This window comes from Rhinolophus sinicus, linkage group LG03 (assembly GCF_036562045.2).
Source record: "Rhinolophus sinicus isolate RSC01 linkage group LG03, ASM3656204v1, whole genome shotgun sequence".
Lineage (NCBI taxonomy): Eukaryota > Metazoa > Chordata > Mammalia > Chiroptera > Rhinolophidae > Rhinolophus > Rhinolophus sinicus.
The window spans coordinates 127,414,653-127,434,032 of record NC_133753.1 but is presented as its reverse complement, the minus strand read 5'-3'; the positions used below and the strand labels follow the sequence as shown (position 1 = coordinate 127,434,032).

At 36.2% G+C, this 19,380-nt stretch overlaps 1 long non-coding RNA gene across 1 annotated transcript in view; it reads right to left on the bottom strand.

Moving 5' to 3' along the window:
• Positions 1-1,255: 1,255 nt before the first annotated feature.
• Positions 1,256-19,380, bottom strand: part of LOC141570399 (uncharacterized) — a 52,208-nt gene continuing 34,083 nt past the window's right edge. The window contains exons 2-3 of the long non-coding RNA XR_012494402.1: positions 16,132-16,253; positions 1,256-1,436 (exon numbers count right to left, since the gene is read on the bottom strand). This is a non-coding gene — a long non-coding RNA (uncharacterized LOC141570399). The remainder of the gene's footprint in view (positions 1,437-16,131; positions 16,254-19,380) is intronic.

The window sequence follows — 19,380 nt, the reverse complement described above, 5'->3', positions numbered from 1 at the left end:
AATTAAGCTTTTAGAAGAAATCATAGGAAAATGTATACATGACCTTAAAGTAGCAAAGATTTCTTAAAGAGCATAAAAGGCAATAATCTTAAAAGAGCAGGTTGATATATTGGACTTAATTAATATTAGGAAACTTGATTCATCAAATGACACCATTAAGATAGTGAAAGATAATGACCCAAACAGGAAAAACATATCTGTATTATACAGATATATGACAAAATACTCATGGAACTTGTCAAAAATGCCTTCAAATAAATAAAAGACAACTTAATTTGTAAAAATTAACTGCAAGGCTTGAAAACAAATATCATAAAAGAGAATATGCAAATGTCCAATAAGCATAGGAAAAAATACTCAATACTAATCATCAGGGATATGTAAAATGACAATGGACTATCACTGTAAAACCACCAGAATGGCTGAAATTAATAAAGACTGTCCATATCAAGTTTTGGTGAGGATTATGAGCAATTAGAACCCTCATACATTGCTAGTTGATATGATTATAAATGAAGCAACCACATGGGACAACTGTTTGGCAGTATGTACTAAATCTAAATACAAACCTATAAGTGTGCAAATCTACTCCTAGGTATATAGCCAGGAGAAATGAGTTTATATGTCTAGCAAAACACTCACAAAAGAATATTCATAGTATTTATTCATAAGAGTCACAAATAGGAAATAATCAAAATATCTATCAGTGGCAAAATGAATAAAGATAGTGTAATATATTTTTGTGGTGGAATAGTAAACAGTTATAAAAATGTTAAAAAAAAAAAAGAAGAACTACTACTATATGCAATAACATGGATAAATCTCACAGGTAACATTTTTAGTGAAAGGCAGATGCAAAATCATACATACTCCATAATTAAGTTTATATGAAGTTTAAGTACAGGCCAAACTGTGGTATTAGAAGTTAGAATAGTGATTATCTCAGGGTGAGGGGTCTTATCTGCAACGCCGAAAATGTTTTATATCTTGATCGTGTGTTGGTTACATGAGTTCATACATGTGTAAAACTTCATTAAGGTGTACATTTATTATCAGTGCACAATACCGAACATACATTATTCTCAACAAAAAATTTGAAAGGCTGAAAAAAGGGTTAGTTAGTATCACAGCACACTTAAACGTAATTGTCTGGCCTTCATATGTGTGTGTATATATACAAGTATACATATATATGCGGTCGGACAATTAAATTCATGAACTCATCCTAAAAGAAGTTCTACATACCTCGTTGCTGAATATCACTATGTCACCTTCGAAGTACTCCCCTTGGGAAGCTATGCACTGACGCCAGCATCTAGTCCACCCTTCAAAGCAATTTTGGAACTTTTTTTCTGGAATGGCCATCAGAGCTGTCGTCGTATCATCCTTGATGTCCTGAATGTCATCACAATGTCTCCTTTCAATATTTCCTTTATCTTCAGATAAAAAAAGAAGTAATTGGGGGCCAGATCAGGTGAGCAGGGAGGATGTTCCAATACAGTTATTTGTTTATTGGCTAAAAACTCCCCCACAGACAGTGCTGTGTGAGCTGGTGCATTGTTGTGATGCAAGAGCCATGAATTGTTGGCAAAAAGGTAAGGTCCTCTAACTTTTTCACGCAGCCTTTCCAGCACTTCCAAATAGTCAACTTGGTTAACTGTTTGTCCAGTCGGTACAAATTCATAATGAATAATCCCTCTGATATGAAAAAAGGTTAGCAAATTCATTGTAACAAGTTTGCAAACTTATTTGTCAGACCCGTATATGTATGTCTGTGTGTATATATGTACACACACACACACACACACACACACACACACACACACTTCCATAAAATAGAAAGCAGAAATTAAAAACAAAGAATAGAGAACAAGAAATAGTTTTTGAAATAGATAAAATGTAAAAATTACACAGAAAATAAAGTTAAAGAAATTATCTAGAATGCAGAACAAAAAACTGGGAGATAGTCAATAAAAGTTAAAAGATTTTTAAACAACTCCGTCTCTCCAGGCAGAAACGCACATCACAGGCCATGGCTCATGACTTCACTTTGACCCTGGGAAAGACGTGGGCATATTTTCCTGTAACGAGGCACCTCAGTGACTGTGTTTTTTTTAAATTTTTTATGAAATTATATCATCTCAGTTTGGTAACAACTATTTCCTCTGCTATGATTGACAACTATACGTTTTTAAGAAAATTGAGAAAACATATTAATTAACCTTTACTTAATTTCATTTGGTAGATGAAACATTTCAAAACATAAGGTATAAATGAGAAGGAGAGAATAACAAACGCGGCTCCTGGTGGTTAAAGAACAACAACAAAACAGCGAAAGATGTGGGAATAGTTTCACAGAGGCACTTTGACATATCACACTATCTTTTTTTTATCATTTAACTCTTCGTATTTATTCATTTAAAAATATTGTGTTTCAAAATCTTTTCTGCTTTTCTATTTTCTTAGATAAATTGGGTATACTACAGAAAATATGGATAATACAATAAGACACAAACAGAAAAATCAACCATTATTCTTCAGCACAGAGATAATCACTACTGATATTTAGTCAGTTAAGAATTCTTATAGCCTTCTTTCTATCTCACTACACACACACACACACACACACACACACACACATTTGCGGGACAAAATGAAGATCATACTATACATACAAGCTTGAACCTTTCTTCAATTAATAATGTATTGTGGACATCTTTCTCTATATATAATAATTTCTGATTCATAATATTTCATAATATGGATAATATAAAATATTGGTACATTTTAAAGATTATGACACTTATTTCCAAATTGCCTTTAGAAATGTTATCTAAATTTACATTCACACCAGGAGGCACTGAGTGAAGTAAGTTCCTGTTTCACTGAGCTCCAGCCAAATCTGGAAATATTTGTTTTTATAAAATCCTCAACAATCAAAAGGAGAAAAAAAAGTAACGCTAATTTTAAAGTTTGAATTCTGTGTTTCTAATATTGTTGACCATTTCTTCATGTGATTATTGGTATTCTTATTTCCTTCTTTTATGAATTACCCATTCATGATATTTTTCCCCAAGTTTCAATTGGGGTATTTTTCTTTTTTCTTTTTTTAAGATCTTTAATAAATTAAAGCTATTAAGACTAAATTTTCAAAAGCTTTCCACTTTTGTTATAGTTTTTGTTTATTCGAAAAATTATACATGTCTGCATGAAGGAACATTTGTGAATGGGAAGATAGGTAGAAGATCAGAGGCAAAAGGATCAACAACTTATATTACCTTAAGCATGGTTATGTTCGAAAAACATAGCTGAAAATGGCTTTAGTAAATTAAGAAGGGGAAGAAGGCTGGAAGAAAATGGTTCTCATGGATAAGATGTATTTTGGGGAGTTTTCCATATGTTTGTTTTATGTAAGTAGGGTATTAGCCGAATAACGTCTCTCTCAAAAATCTACTCAGAAGTCAAGTCTTTGAACAATGATAGCAATCTTTCTTTTGCAGAATAAATAAGTCTTTTGGCTAAACATGGATAAAAGCTTTTGCTCAATATAGCATAATAACTCCAGTAGGCTCACAGCAGCAAAACTAAGTCTGTCTCAAAGTGTCTTATTATAATAAAATCAAATTTAACCTCTTAAACTCAAGACATAAATCACTCACTTTTCTTTTCTTTCAAACAATTTTTGAGTATATTATCATAAGTGCTACCTGTCACTAGACTGATAGCTGTCAGTAGCTCCAAAATATGAATAAAATTGAAAATGCATTTGAATATGGGAACCATAATAGCATTGTGTAGAGAGGTGACAATAATCAGAGGTTATGGCAGATAAGAAAAATTCTCAGAAATAGGGAAATCCAGAAAACTTTCTTCAAATTAAATAAGCTCTCAAATCACTCTCACCAGAGTTGTATTTTCACCAAACATACAGTCAAAAACTGCTTATTGGCCCTTGATAGTGTGTAGCAATGGCAAATGAGTTTACCTCCTGAATTTTTATATTGAAAGTATGTATCAAATTGCTGAACATAATTCAAAACTGCACAATCTGAGTTTATATTTCTTTCCAAATGATACCTGAAATCTTCACTAATATTTCTCCAACAATGTAAAAATTAATATCATCTGAATTTTAAAACATACTTTTAAATCATTAACTAGGATGAATGAACTCAAATGCCTTTTAAAACATCCAAGTTAATTTATTTCAGATAAAATAAGTTTCATCCGAATTTTAGAACTCAATTTGTATCTCTTTTGCATTTTATGGTTTAGAAAACATTGATACATGCAATCATTTGGGTGGATCTCAAGGGTATTATGCTGAGTAAAAAAAGCCAATCTCAAAAAGTTACATACTTTATGGTTCTATTTATATAACATCCTTGAAATGACTAACTATAGCGATGGAGAAGAGATTAGTGGTTGTCAGGGAATCGGGTGGAGGTGGGTGTGACTAACGAAGGGATAACATAGGGAATTCTTTGTGTTACTAGAACAGTCCTGTATCTTGACTGTGGTAGTTACAGAAATCTATATATGGGATAAAAATTGCATAAAATAACACACACGCATGCATACACAAATAAGGCCATGTAAAAACTGATGGAAAGTGAACAAAATCTGCAGTAGTCTATTGACCAGTACTAATGTCGGTTTTCTGGTTTTGATATTGTACTACAGCTATATAAGATATCATTATTGGGGAAAACTGGGTGAAGGGTTCATGGGGCTCTATGTATTCATTTTGCAATGTCCTGTGAGTCTAATTATTTAAAAAGCTTTTTTAAAAAAATGTGGTTTCCACTCACCCACACTTTTAACCTCATGTAGACAATAATCTGAACTCTTAGCAGCCAAATCATGTCAAAAATTCATGCACTAACAATAATTCATTTTACTTATTGGAGAATTTCTCAGAGCCCGCTTGCTCTTACTTCAAACACATTTCTAATATACTTGGTAATCTGGTTTCTACAACTACAGCAGATATGTTCATTCAAATCAGCCAGTCATTTATTCATTTATTTATGTTTATTCATTAACAGTATTTTGCTGATTGTGCTAAGAAATATGATAAGTATGACATCCTGATGAATGATGCTTGTGGCTTAGAGCAATGATTTCTACACGAAGGCATGGAGAGGATGAGGGAATACACATATATCAGAAAGTTATAGGACTTTAAAAGTATACACTATTCTATCCCAGAAATTCTTATGTATCCCTCACGAAGACATCCTTCCACTTCCTATAATTGAGAAGAGATGGTAAATGGCAAGAGGGAGGAAAGGGGTAGACGGGATCAAATCAGGAAGAGCCTCATATGTGGGAGGTTTGGACTTTACCTTTAACGATGGGGCGTTATTGAAAGATTTTACACAAGAGGGTCGGGAGGATGATCACATTTACAGAATTTTGTTTGTTTTTTGTTTTCAAAACTACACAAGCTTCAGTGCGTAAGTCTGTAGGATGGATGACTAGTCAGGAAGCTATCGCAATAATTTTGAGATGACTGAACAATGGCCACGGGCATGAAGAGAAGTAGACAGTCTTGAATTCATTAGGAGGAAGAATTGACAGGTCTTAGTGAGCAATTATTCTTCAGATCCATAGAAATGGAGGCAGCCAAAGATGACTCAAATGTGATTGGCTGCAGAAGGAGCTTGGAGCAAAGGAGATTTACTAAATGAATGACATAATCATGTTACATCCAATGGTACAAGTTTAACAGAAATTGGATATATGGGCTGAAGTTCAGGAGAAAGATTTGGGCTAGAGATATATCATTATGGGAGTCAACAGTCTATGGATCAGTGGTTGCCAACCCTGGCTACACATTAGAATCACATGGGGAGCTCTGAAAAAGACCCACATCCGTGTTCCACCTCAAACTAAATATGTAAATTAGAAGCTCTGGGGGGTGGGGTGGGCACAGACATTGATTAAAACACACACACACACACACACACACTTTCTCACACACACAGCAATCCCCAGGTGACTCTAATATGCAGCCAAGGTTGAGTACCACTGCTATCGATGGTAATTGAACCTACCAGAATAAATGAGATCACCCAAAGAGACTACTATGTGGCAGTCTCGCTCAAACTTGGTTACATAACAGAATCATCTCGAAAGCTCTAAAAATTATCAGTGTCTATTTCCCCTCTTCAGAGCATCTGATCTAATCGGTCTGACATGTAGCCTAGGAACCAGGATTTGTAAAACTTCCCCTGGTTATTTTATTAATAGTCAAGGTTGTCAACTGCTAATATATATGGGGGGTGCCAAACAATGTATACATGACTTGTATTCATCTTTTGTTATCGGAATATATTGAGTATTACAATTTTAATAGTTTCTTCCTTTCTTAAAATGTATATAGATTTTTTGAATCTATCTATCTATCTATCTATCTATCTATCTATCTATCTATCTATCTATCATCTATCTATCTGAAAGGTCAAGGTCAGAACCCTGGTGCTATGGACTGAATTGTGTCCCTTTGAATTCATATGTTGAAGTCCTCACCTCCAATGTGACTGTCTTTGGGAAAAGGTCCTAACAGAAGGTAATTAAGGTTAAATGAGGCCATAAGGTGGGGTCCTGATCCAAAAGAATTAGTGTCCTTAAAAGAAAACACTCCAAAGATCTCTCTCTCTCTCTCTCTCTCTCTCTCTCTCTCCCCACCCCTTCCTTTCTCCCTCTTTTTTCCTCCCCCTCCTTCTATCATCCCTTTCTTTCCCTCTCTCCCCGCCCTCTCTCTTTCTGCCATGTGAGCACACATTGAAAAGGCAACTGTCTGCAAGCAGGAGGGAATTCTCACCAAAAACCAAAATGACCAACACCTTGACCTTGGACTTTTCTGCCTGCAGAGCTGTGAGAAAATAAATTTCTATTCTTTAAAATATCCAGTCTGTGGTATTTTGTTATGGCATCCTGAACTGATTAAGATAGATTTTGGTACAGAAAAATGAGGTGCTATTTCAACAAATATCTAAAAATGTGGACATGAATTTGGAACTGTATGTTAGGCAGAGGCTGGAGTTGTTTTGAGGTGCATGCTACAAAAATCCTAGATTTCCATGAACAGAATGTAGTTTAAAATGTGGATATTAAAGTCCATTCTAGCGAGATCTCAGACAGAAATGAGAACCAGGTTATTGGAAACTGGAAGAAAGGTGGTCCTTGTTATAAAGTAGCAAAAAACTTGGCTGAATTGTATTCCAGGGTTTTGTGGAAGGTAGAACTTGCAAGGGAAGAAATTCAATATTTATTAGGGGAGTTTTCTAAGCAAACTTTTGAAGTAATGGTTTGGTTCTTCCTGACTGCTTATAGTAAAATGAAAGAGGAGAGAGATGAATTGAATAGATAATTGTGGGAATGTAAATTTGCACAGCCACTATGGAAAACAGTATGGAGGTTCCTAAAAAAATTAAGAGTAGAGTTACCATATGACCCAACAATCCCTCTTCTGGGTATCTACCCAAAAAATCTGAAAACATTTATCTGTAAAGATATATGTATCCCTATGTTCACTGCAGCATTATTCATGGTGGCCAAGATATGAAAACCAAAGTGTCCTTCGATAGACGATTGGATAAAGAAGATGTGGTACATATATACAATGGAATTATTATTCAGCCATAAGATGAAATGCTGCCATTTGAAACAACATGGATGGATCTTGAGATTATCATGCTAAGTGAAATAAGTCAGACAGAAAAAGTTGTGAACTATATGACTTCACTCATATGTGGAATATAAAACTGAAAGCAACAATGAACAAGACAAACAAAAAATCATAGACATAGACGACAGTTTAGTGATTACCAGAGGGTAAAGAAGGAGGCGGGAAGATAGAAGGACATAAAGAGGGTCAAATATATGGTGATGGAAGGAGAACTGACTCTGGGTGATGAGCACACAATGTGATATTTAGATGATGTATTATAGAAATGCATACTTGAAAGTTACGTAATTTTACTAAACCAATGTCACCTCAATAAATTTAATAAAGATAAAAAGTGATAATTGTTAAGCAAAAAGGAACCAGAACTTGAAGATTTGGAAATTTATCAGCCTAATATATGGCAGAAGATGAGAAACTTGCTCTGTATAGAACACTAAAGGTTTGACAGCCATTTGAAAAAAGAGATTATGAGTGTGACTCATGGACTTAATAAGACATCTCAGTAGAAGCCAGGAATAGAGATGGGATTAAACCAACAGACACACTGTCAGTTTGAACTAAGAGAAAGAGAAAGCAAGACAAAATGAAGGAGGGCTATCAGACTTCTTGGATTCTATAGGATGTGACCATAGAGCTATTCAGTTGTGAATGTGTGCTATGCTTCAAATAAAGGGAAGAATGACCCTGAAGGTAATTCAGAGATCATCAGGGCTGCCATTCTCATCACAGGTCCAGGAGGGAAGGCTGTTATTTCCTTGGTTTAAGAGAGCAGAGCCCTTGCAGGGAGCCACCTCAGTGAACCTGGAAGGCGGGACATCCAGCCCAAGAGAATTCTTCTTCTTTCTTCTTTTTTAAAAATTTTATTGGGGAATATTGGGTAACAGTGTGTTTTTCCAGGACCCATCAGCTCCAAGTCGTTGTCCTTCAATCTAGTTGTGGAAGGCGCAGCTCAGCTCCAAGTCCAGTTGCCGTTTTCAATCTTTAGTTGCGGGAGGCGGGGTGGGGGCAGGACGCAGCCCACCATCTCATGTGGGAATTGAACAAGCAATCTTGTTGAGAACTCATGCTCTAATCAACTGAGCCATCCAGCCATCCCTGAGGAAACTCAGTGGCAGCTTTTTGTCTTCAATCTAGTTGTGGAGGGCACAGCTCACTGGCCCATGTGGGAATTGAACCGGGAGCCCTGTTGTTCAGGGCTCGTGCTCTAAGCAACTGAGCCATCCGGCCACCCTGAGAATTATTCTTGATGCTGAACATCTAATAGAGCTTTTTTTTTTTTTTTGCCAGGTTTTGGATTTGCATAGGACTCACCAACTCTTTCCTTCCCCCTATTTCTTCTATTTGGAATAGGAATGTTGATCCTATACCTATCTCACCATGATATTTTGGAAGCACATAACCTGTCTGGTTTCACAGGTTTACAACTGGAAAGGAATTTGTGTCTCAGGATGAATTAAACCTCAAGTCTCACCCATATCTGATTTAGATGATATTTAGATGAGACTTCAGACTTTAGACTTCAGAGTTGATGCTGGAATGAGTTAAGCCCTCTGGGGCTGTTGAGATAAATAAATGTATTTTGCTCATAGGCAAATTTGTAGGATATCCCTCAGATTCTAAAGGACTCAGCCTGACACAAAACTGTTGGATCTCCCCCAGCTGTGTGCAGTTATTTTGCACTTTCAACTTAGATCCTCTGAGGATTTTCTCCACTTTTGCTGGTTATCAGATTCTCCTCACAGGAAATGCAGTACCCCTTCTTTGGGGGAAGTATGTGTTGATGGTTTGTTTTCATGCCTTGTAAGATATCTGGTAGACACCTTTTAAATTCTTTGCAATTCTTACTGTACAATGATTGACCTTGGTGATTTATCTATACTCACCTCTATTCGGAATTTCTGTGGATTCTTTTATCTAGTTTTTAATATGTCATCCATGCTTTTTCACAAGTTTGCCATCAGAGCAGAGGTGTTGTGAAAACCACCATTAAATTTAAGCCAAAATAGGAAAGGAAAAGACTTATATCAACATCATCGTCATCAGACATTAGATTCCAGCAAGTCTACTAGTACTCATCATCTGATCTATAAATATGGTGGAATCGACAAAAAAACATCGAAAAATTTGAGAAGGAGGCTGCTGAGATGGGAAAAGGTGTCTTCAGGTACACCTGGGTCTTGGATAAACTGAAAGCTGAATATGAGCATGGTCTCACCATTAATAGCTCATAATCAGTTTGTTTGTGTTAACAAAATGGATTCCACTGGGGTGCCCTACAGCCAGAAGAGATACAAGGAAGTTGCTAAGAGTTAGCACCTACATTAAGAAAATTGGCTACAACCCTGACACAGTAGCATTTGTGCCAATTTCTGTTTGGAATGATGACAGCATGCCGGAGCCAAGTGCTAATGTACCTTGGTTCAAGGTATGGAAAGTCACCCGTAAAGATGGCAATGCCAGTGGAACCACTCTGCTTAAGGCTCTGGATTGCATCCTCCTCCCAACTCATTCAACTGACAAGCCTTTGCATCTGTCCCTCCAGGATATCTACAAAATTGGTGGTATTGGTACTGTCTCTGTGGGCTGAGTGTTCTCAAACCTGGCTTGGAGGTCACCTTTGCTCCAGTCAACATGACAACTGGAGTAAAGTCTATTGAAATGTACCATGTGGTTTGAGAGAAGCTCTTCCTGGGGACAATGTGGGTTTCAATGTAAAGAATGTGTCTGTCAAAGATGTTCATGGTGGCAAAGTGGCTGGTGACAGAAAAAATGACCCACCAGTGGAAGCAGATGGCTTCTCTGCTCAGATGATTATCCTGAACCATCCAGGCCAAATCAGTGCTGGGTATGCACTTGTGCTGGATTTTTCACACAGCTCACATGGCTTGCAAATTTGCTGAGCTGAAGGAGTTGTTGTTCTGGCAAAAATGGAAGATGGCCAGAAGTTTTTGAAATCTGGTGATGCTGCCGTTGTTGATACGGAAAGCCCATGAGTATTGAAAGCTTCCCTGACTATCGTCCTCTGAGCCATTTTGCTGTTCGTGACATGAGACGGGCAGTTGCTGTGGGTGTCATCAAAGCAGTGGACAAGAAGGCAGCTGGAGCTGGCAAGGTCATCAAGTGTGCCCAGAAAGCTCAGAAGGCTCAATGAATATTATCCCCAATACCTGCCACCCCAGTCTTAATCAGTGGTGGAAAAACGGTCTCAGAACTGTTTGTCACAATTGGCCATTTAAGTTTAATAGTACAAGACTGGTTAATGATTACAATACATCGTCAAATCTTGAGAAGGAGAGTGTTTTGTGGACCATTTGTTTTTGTGTCTGTGTGGCAGTTTTTAAGTTATTAGTTTTTAAAATCAGTACTTTTTAATGGAAACAAGTTGACCAAAAATCTGTCACCGAATTTTGAGACCCATTAAAACAAAGTTTAAGGAGAAACCTATATGTTCCTTTGGTCAACACTGTAACTTCCTATAGTACTACTTAGGTAAGAGATTTTAAAAAACAAAACAAAACAAAGCAAAAAAGAGTTGCCCATAAGCTGTTTCTGGTGTTACATCAGCTGAAACTTTAGAATTTGATAATTCTGGGTTAATGTTTTTTTCTGGTTGGGAACTTTGGGTTTTTCCAACTTGTCTTAAGGGGAGGAATCATCTGTTTACAGGGTAAAAAGTTATGGGGGGGGGTGTATCTGTTGGTGCAGCACTTTATAGGTTAGGAAAGAGAAGCACAGTAAATTTATGTGTGAGCTAGTTGACAAAGGCCAAATTCTGTCATATTGAAGTCCATGTGTTGCATATACTATTTTGTGTAGTCACATCACTATTGAGTAAATTTGTTGGTATGTCAAAAATAAATAAAATAAAATATGTCACCCACATTTTCTTCCCCTACTTCTGATTCGCTTGTTTTGCTCTCAGGTGAAATTTGGGAGATTAAAAAACTCCACTATCACATCTACTAAACTGAACATAATGTATAAGTCATATACTACAACCTAGCACTCTCACTCCTGGGTATATAATCATTGAAAATGCAAGCATATAATTCCAAAATACATGTGAAAGAATATCTATAGAAATACTAATTGTAATAGCCCCAAACTTGAAACAACCCAAATGTTATTTTGATAATTGATAAATTAATCTTGGTGTAATTATACCATGGAATTCTATATAGCAATAAAAATGAATGAACTACAACTATAGGTAATATAGATGTAGCTCACAAGCATAACACTGAGAAAAAGAAGCCAGACAAAAGAATATTATATGCTTCTATTACATTAACTCCAAAGCTATTAGAAGTCAAATTAGTGTTTCCTTTTTAAGGGGCATGTGTTAGTCTGTTCAGGCTATTACAAAATACTTCAGCTGAGGTGACTAAAACAAGAAACATTTACTTCTCACAGTTCTGGAGGCTAGGAAGTCCAAGATCAAGGCACCAGAAGACTTAGTGTCTAGTGAGATCCTGTTTCCTGGTTTATAGACAGCTGTCTTCTTGTTGTGTCTTCACATGGTAGAAGTGGGGAGGGAGCTCTCTGGGATTCTTTCTGTAAGGGCACTAATCCCATTCATAAGGTTTCCACCCAAAGGCCCTGCCTCCTAATACCATCACAGTGGGGATTAGGATTTCAACATATGAATGTTGGAGAAACATAAATATTCGGTCCATTGTAGGGAGGAGAGGATAATGACTGGTTGTGGTCAAAGGAGTGCTTCTGGGTTTCTGCTCATGTTTTGTTTCTTGATCTGGGCTGATTAAAAATCATATATTCACTCTGAAAATTCATTCAGCTGTGTAGTTATGATCTGTGCACTCACTTTTCTCTGTGTATTTAAATGAAAATGAAAATGCAACTCACAAAAATTTATGGAATGCGGCGAAAGCACTGCTAAACAATAAATTTATAGCAGTGAATGCATAATTAGAAAAGAATAAAGATTTAAAACCTATAGTCTACAATTCTATCTTAGAGAACTAAAAATCAAAGAGCAAATTAAATCTAAGGTAAGCAGCAGAATAAGAAAAATTAGAGCAGAAATCAATGAAATTGAAAAAAAAATCAATAGAGAAAATCAACAAAACCAAAAGCTGGTTCTTCACAAAGATCATTAAAATCAATAAGCCTCTAGCCATGCTAACTAAGAAAAAAAGACACAAATAACTAATATCAAAAATGAAAGAAATATCACTACAGAGCCCATGGATATTGAAAGGATAGTAGAAGAATATTATGAACTCTATGCCTACAAATTTGAGAACCTAAATGAATGACCCATTCCTTGAATGACACATCTACCAAAACCCACATAAAAAGAAATAGACAATGTAAATAGGCCTATGTATACTAAAATAATTGAATTACTAGTTAACCTTCCAAAACAGAAAACACTAGGATTAGATGGTAAATTGTACCAGACATTTAAGGAAGAAATTATACTAATTCTCTACAATTTCTTCCAGAAGATAAAAGCAGAGAGAATACTTCCTAACTTTCAATGAAGCCAGCATTACCCTAATAACCAAACCAGATAAAGGCATTACAAACAAACAAACAAACAAACAAAAAAACAAACAAAAACCCTATAGACCATTATCTTTCATGAACGTAGATGTGAAAGTCCTCAACAAAATGTTAGCAAATCAAATCCAAAGATGTATAAAAAGAATTATACACCATGACCAAGTGGAATTTATACCAGGTATGTAATTTTGGCTCAACATTCGAAAATCAGCTGATGTAATCTATCACATCAATAGGCCAAAAAAGAAAAATTACACGATCATATCAATCAATGCAGAAAAGGCATTTGACAAAATCCAACACCCATTCATGATAAAAACTCTTAACAAACTAGAACTAGTGGGAGAACTTCCTCAACTTGATAAGGAATATCAATAATATACTTAAAGCTAATATCATATTTACTGGTGAGAAACTCAAAGCTTTCCCACTTTGAGATTGGGGGAAAAATCAAATTAAAGCAACAAGATACCACAACACATCAATCAGAATGGCCAACGCCTGGATCGCTGACAACACCAGATGCAGCAAGGATGTGGAACAATAGGAATCTTCATTCATTGCTGGTGAAAATGCAAAATGGTACAGTTTGGAAGCAACTTGGCAGTTTCTTCTAAAACTAAACACATTTTACCATACAATCCAGCAGTATTTACCCAAATGAATTGAAACTTATATTCACATAAAAACCTGCACATGGATGTTTATAGCAGCCTTATTTAGAATTGTCAAAACTTGAAAGCATGCATGATGTCCTTCAGTAGGTGAACTGATAAACTGTGGTACTAAATAATCAATATTATTCAGTACTAAAAAGAAGCGTTAACAAGCCATTATAAGAAACTTAAAAGTCTACTACTAACTGAAAAAAGCCAACCTGAAAAGGCTACGTATTGTATGATCCCAACTAAATGACTGACATTCTGAAAAAGGCAAAACTATGGAGCCAGTGAAAAGATCAGTGGTAGCAGGGGTTATGGAGGGCGGAGGAAGGAATAGGTCACGCACACAGGACTGTTAGGGCAATGAAACCACTCTATATGATACTACAATGGACACATGTCATTATACATTTGGCCAAATCCATACAATGTACAACACAAAAAGTGAACCCTAATGCAAACTATGGACTTTCGGTGATGATGAGGTGTCAATGTAGGGTCACCAATTGTAATGAAGTTTCCACTCTGGTAGGAGGTGTGGATAGTGGGGGAAGTGGTGCCTGTGTGGGGTCAGTACTTTTTGCTCAATTTTGCTGTGAATTTAAAACTGCTAAAAAAAAGTTTATTAACTTGTAAAAAGTATGTTCAGAAAACTTACACTAATTTTCACACTCACATTTAGAAGTTCCTACACGTTGAACTGTCTGTGAAAACTAGAGAGAGATGATTTTATTCATCTCTCTCTAGTTTCTGGAATCATTAACACCACTTAAGTCTCTTATTCTTTTGAGCCTTGAAGCAATGCTTCTTTTCATGGCAGAAATATAAAGAAAGTCTCTTTTTCTCACGTTACTTGAGACTTAGTATACAACCTTTTACAATATAATATAGAGTTCCACTTCATATTTTTATATAATTCTGTATGACTTTTAGAATTTTAGAGAAAAATATTTCAAGTGTCTTAAAAATAGTCTCTTGGTATTTCTAGTGAGGCTCTAATAAGAATATATGTTAACAATTATTTTATTAATATCTTATTTAGGCTAGTATGAATATAAAATATATAAAAATTTCATTTTTAAATTAAAATGTACTGGGGTGACAGTGGTTAGTAAAGTTACATAGGTTTCAGGTGTACATTTCTGTAATATGTCACCTATATATCACATTGTGTGTTCACCACCCAGAGTCAGTTCTCCTTCCATCACCATATATTTGATCGCCTTTGCACTCATCTACCACTCCCCGCCCCCTTTACCCTCTAGTAACCACTAAACCACTGTCTGTGTCTACGAGTTTTTGTTTCTTTGTTTGTCTTGTTCCTTTGTTGTTTTCAGTTTTATATCCCACATATCAGTGAAATCACATGGTTCTCGACTTTTTCTGTCTGACTTATTTCACTTAGCATAAAAAAATCTCAAGATCCATTTCACTTTCATGCTAATACATAATACATTGCATTTAGATTAGTTATATAATAAAAAGAAAATTTTTTCACTGTGAATTTTTTTTTTTTTTTAAATTACAGGAGTAATTCAAGTACCAGAAGAAAAACAGAGCGAAGTATATACTATCAGGTATATTTTCTGATTATCTGTAGGTGGTAATATTTATGAAGAACTAGGCAATTTATTTTTTTACAAAAGTGTTCATCCCTGAGCAGATCTTTGCTGTCATCTAGTCTGTGCCCCCTTCTAACTGCACCTGTTAGATTTAGAGATCATGTTGCATATAACAATATAATTATCTACTTTGGGATTTTATTGATATATTATAAGCAAAAGATAATGGATCAATCACTATGTGTGACTGTAATTTTTAAAACATTTTACCAATAATATTTGCTCCATGAAGAATGAGTAGAAATCGATTTTCAAAACATGCAATGTCCTGAGAACCAGTGGGGACCATATTTAAAAGGTCTCAAAGGCAGATACACTGAGAATTTTTTTCATATATAATTTTTTAAAAGTAACTCCCAATATATTATAGAAATGACCATCTGATGTTTCAAAACTTCATCCTTCAGTAGAGGATATTTCCTTCATACCAAATTTACTGACCTTCCTTCCAATTATTTTCAACCTCATTCTTCTTTCATTTTACTTAATCATCTATCCTCTAAAGAATTCCTATAAATGGTCTTAATAACTATCTTTTACTTCTGTGATTTCCAACTTCTCTTCTATGCATTATTCTCTCTTCTGACTCTGTAGGGATAATGAGCTCCATGCTTTGACTCACCTGCTCAGGCCTCTTGAGGGATGTCTGAATATCACCATGGTGATGGGGTACCAGTGAAGACGTACTGGGAATGAGATGGGGCCCAAGGCTGAGGCATATGTCTGGCAGAATGAGTTTAAGTCCTGGTAGTTGGGAGAGAATAAGAGGTAGACAGAGAGAGGTACATAAAACTACTTTCTGATACTGATAGGCCTTGGAAATCAAATTTAATTCACTATTTCAAAGAAATAAATTTGGGTTTTTCAGCTTATCTCCCTATTCAAATGAAAGGGTAGTCACAATTCAGCCCCCCAATTATTGCTGTATCATCTCTGTGTTGATGAGCCTGGAGGTGTGTGTGCGTTTCACTATAATGTTCTTAAATAAACTAGGCTGAACACTCTATCCTGAGTCTTCTATTTGTAGAGGTAGTTTGGGAATAATTAGTGTTGGGGGGATAATTATTAGCAATCTTGTTATATCAAAGTGCCCTAACCTAGGACAAATAATCCAGTTACTTCTTCACAGACTGATTTTAGATCAATATTGTTAAGCGATAGCCCCATGAACGCTGCAAATCTATGGCAATCTGCTTCATTAAGAGTCCATAATTAGTGATTTAGTAACCACTTCACAACTGTGGGCTGACATGAAGAAAAAGAAAATCTCAAAATTTTCAATATAGATTTAAATCTAGGTTTTTCATTAAAACTTTTAGAAAGCACAATTCTAAACAATGTATTTTCTAAAATTTCAAAGACATTCCAATAATGGATGCAAAAGGGGAAAAACAAATCACATATTGATCAAAACCAAGAAAAACAGAGAATCACTGCCTCAAAACACTAAGGTTAAGAAGGGATTCAAGGTTACAAAATGCATTTTGAGTTTGAAAATGCAGGAAGTTAAAAGTTAAGAGACTACACAGGCAATATTCCATAATTCCAATTTCAAGGATTTGGTGTGAGAACTAAACTGAACACTCTTTTATATAAGAGAAACATTCTAACCCAGCATCTTACAGTTTCCTCCTCCCAATTGGTTCCATGTGGGTCACTCTCCAGCTAGGTTCTTACTCACTCTTGTCTAGCATGGTGCTAGGTATGAAAAGGTTGTCTAAGTCTGGAAGAGGCTCTCCACAAATATTTAGGGATTAGGGAAATTTAAAGATACTGACTGGAATGGAATGCAATTTCCTTGAGTGCTAGAGTAGTGGTTCTCAGACTGTAGGAGGCATCAGAATCCCCTAGAGGGCTGACTGAAGCAGATTGCTGGACCCACACCGAGTTTCTGATTCCGTAGGCCTGAGGTGGGACTAAGAACCTGCCTTTCTAACAATTGCCTAGGAGCTCCTCCAGGGGGCACAGAATGAAACTCACTGTTCTGGGCCAGTGGTCTCAACCCTGGCTGCACATTACAGTTACCTGGGGAGGTTTTGAAATTCCTGACGCCCAGATTATTACCCAGACCAAAAATATCAGAATCTGTGGTGGTCATGACTAGGCTTCAGCATTTCTAAAGCTTCCTAGCAGATTCCGTTGTGCAGCCCAGGTTGGGAGTCCGTTCTCATAGTGGTTCTTAGCTCAGGCTATACATTAGAGTAACCTGGGAAGTTCTTTTTTTTTTTTTTTTAATTGAGGTATAATTGATATACCATAAAATTGACACTTTTAAAATGCACAAGTCAGTGGTTATTTATTCAAAATGTTGCACAACCATCACAACTCCAGATCACTTTCCTCACCATCTAGGAAAATTAATTTAAACAAAGTTCTGAGACACTCCGCGATTCTGATTCGACTAGTCTACTGGGTAAAGGCATCAGTGTTTTTGTAAGTGCCTCAGGGGACTCTAACGGCTGGGCTTGCTTGGTTACAGACCTTCCAAGGCTGTTTTAGGAGTTAAGACCTGTTCAGGAGCTTTCAGGGACCTGGCAGGAATTTTGTTAATACAGAGGAACTAGCTCACATTCTCTGTCTAAACTCCTGCCTATCTATTAAATTTGGTCGATTACAACAATATAGGGGAGATATCAGCCTTGATTTCTGGCTTGCAGAGCAGAGAGCTGGGTGGCCTTTAACAGATGGACCTGGAGGTAACTCTGGTGTGAGCCTGCCTCCACTGCCTGCAGCATTTCCCTGCGAGCCAAAGCTGATCGACAGAGACTTCCAGAGACTCCGGAGGGCTCAGTGGGCCCTCAGTAGGACTCAGAGCTGCTGGTAAATTTTTAAACATTTGCTTCTACATTTTTAAGAAGCTCACTTCTTAAAAGTGATGTTGGTCTGACGTTGTTTCAGTGTTGACCATTTGTCGATTAAGGCACAAGATTAAGCAGAGTTTGAGTCCTGGCTCCTGCAATTTCTATTGGCCTGATTTTGGATAAAATCTCTGAGCTACAGTTTCCTCATTTTGTAATAATCCCTTCCTCCCAGAGACGTTTCCATTATTAAGGAAAAGAGTGTATTGGGCACATTCACCTCTGTAGAATGGATTCACAGGAAAGATCATGAGATTTTATGTCACATGATCTGAATTCAATCCCTGGGCAAAATGTGAGCAATTATGATCCATGAAAGGAAAAGCTAATAATAATAATAATAATAATAATAATAATAGCAATAATACCTGACTTACCTTTAATAATACCTTTGCATATGTTTGTGAGCATTGAGTGGTATACTTCACATGAAAATGCTTTATATACTATGGTACTATATACATGATTATGCCTTAGTATATAACTAGATGGATAGACATATGAAAGGAAGAAAGAATGCATAACTTATTGATTTCTTTTGATGTATAGACAGTTTGAACCTTAGGACCTCAGGAGCAAAAGGATACTTCCTCCATAGATCAATTAAAAGCAGCTATTGCCTGAAATCTAGACAAGGAAACCTCATTTAAATGTTTTAGAGAAAGGAGAACTTAAGTTGGTATCATTTAAGTATTTTTTTTTCCATTTTCCTTGCCCCCTCCCTCTTTATCTTTGGTCTTTTCCCGTATAGAATTGAATTAATGATGCCATTTAGTCCATAGCACTTAACTGGTCCATGCAAAGCCCCTCCTTTAACTTATTCTCCTCCTCCATCCCCATCTCTGGTCCCATTTCCCATCCTTTCATAGGTCCTCATTTTTACGTTTGCAATGTGAATTCTTCCAACATATCTTCTGTACACTTGTGTGTGTGTGTATGTCTGTGTGTATCTGTGTTTTTTACATATGTAATATAAAAATATTGTTTGGTATTGTGTGAAATTTATACAGTTG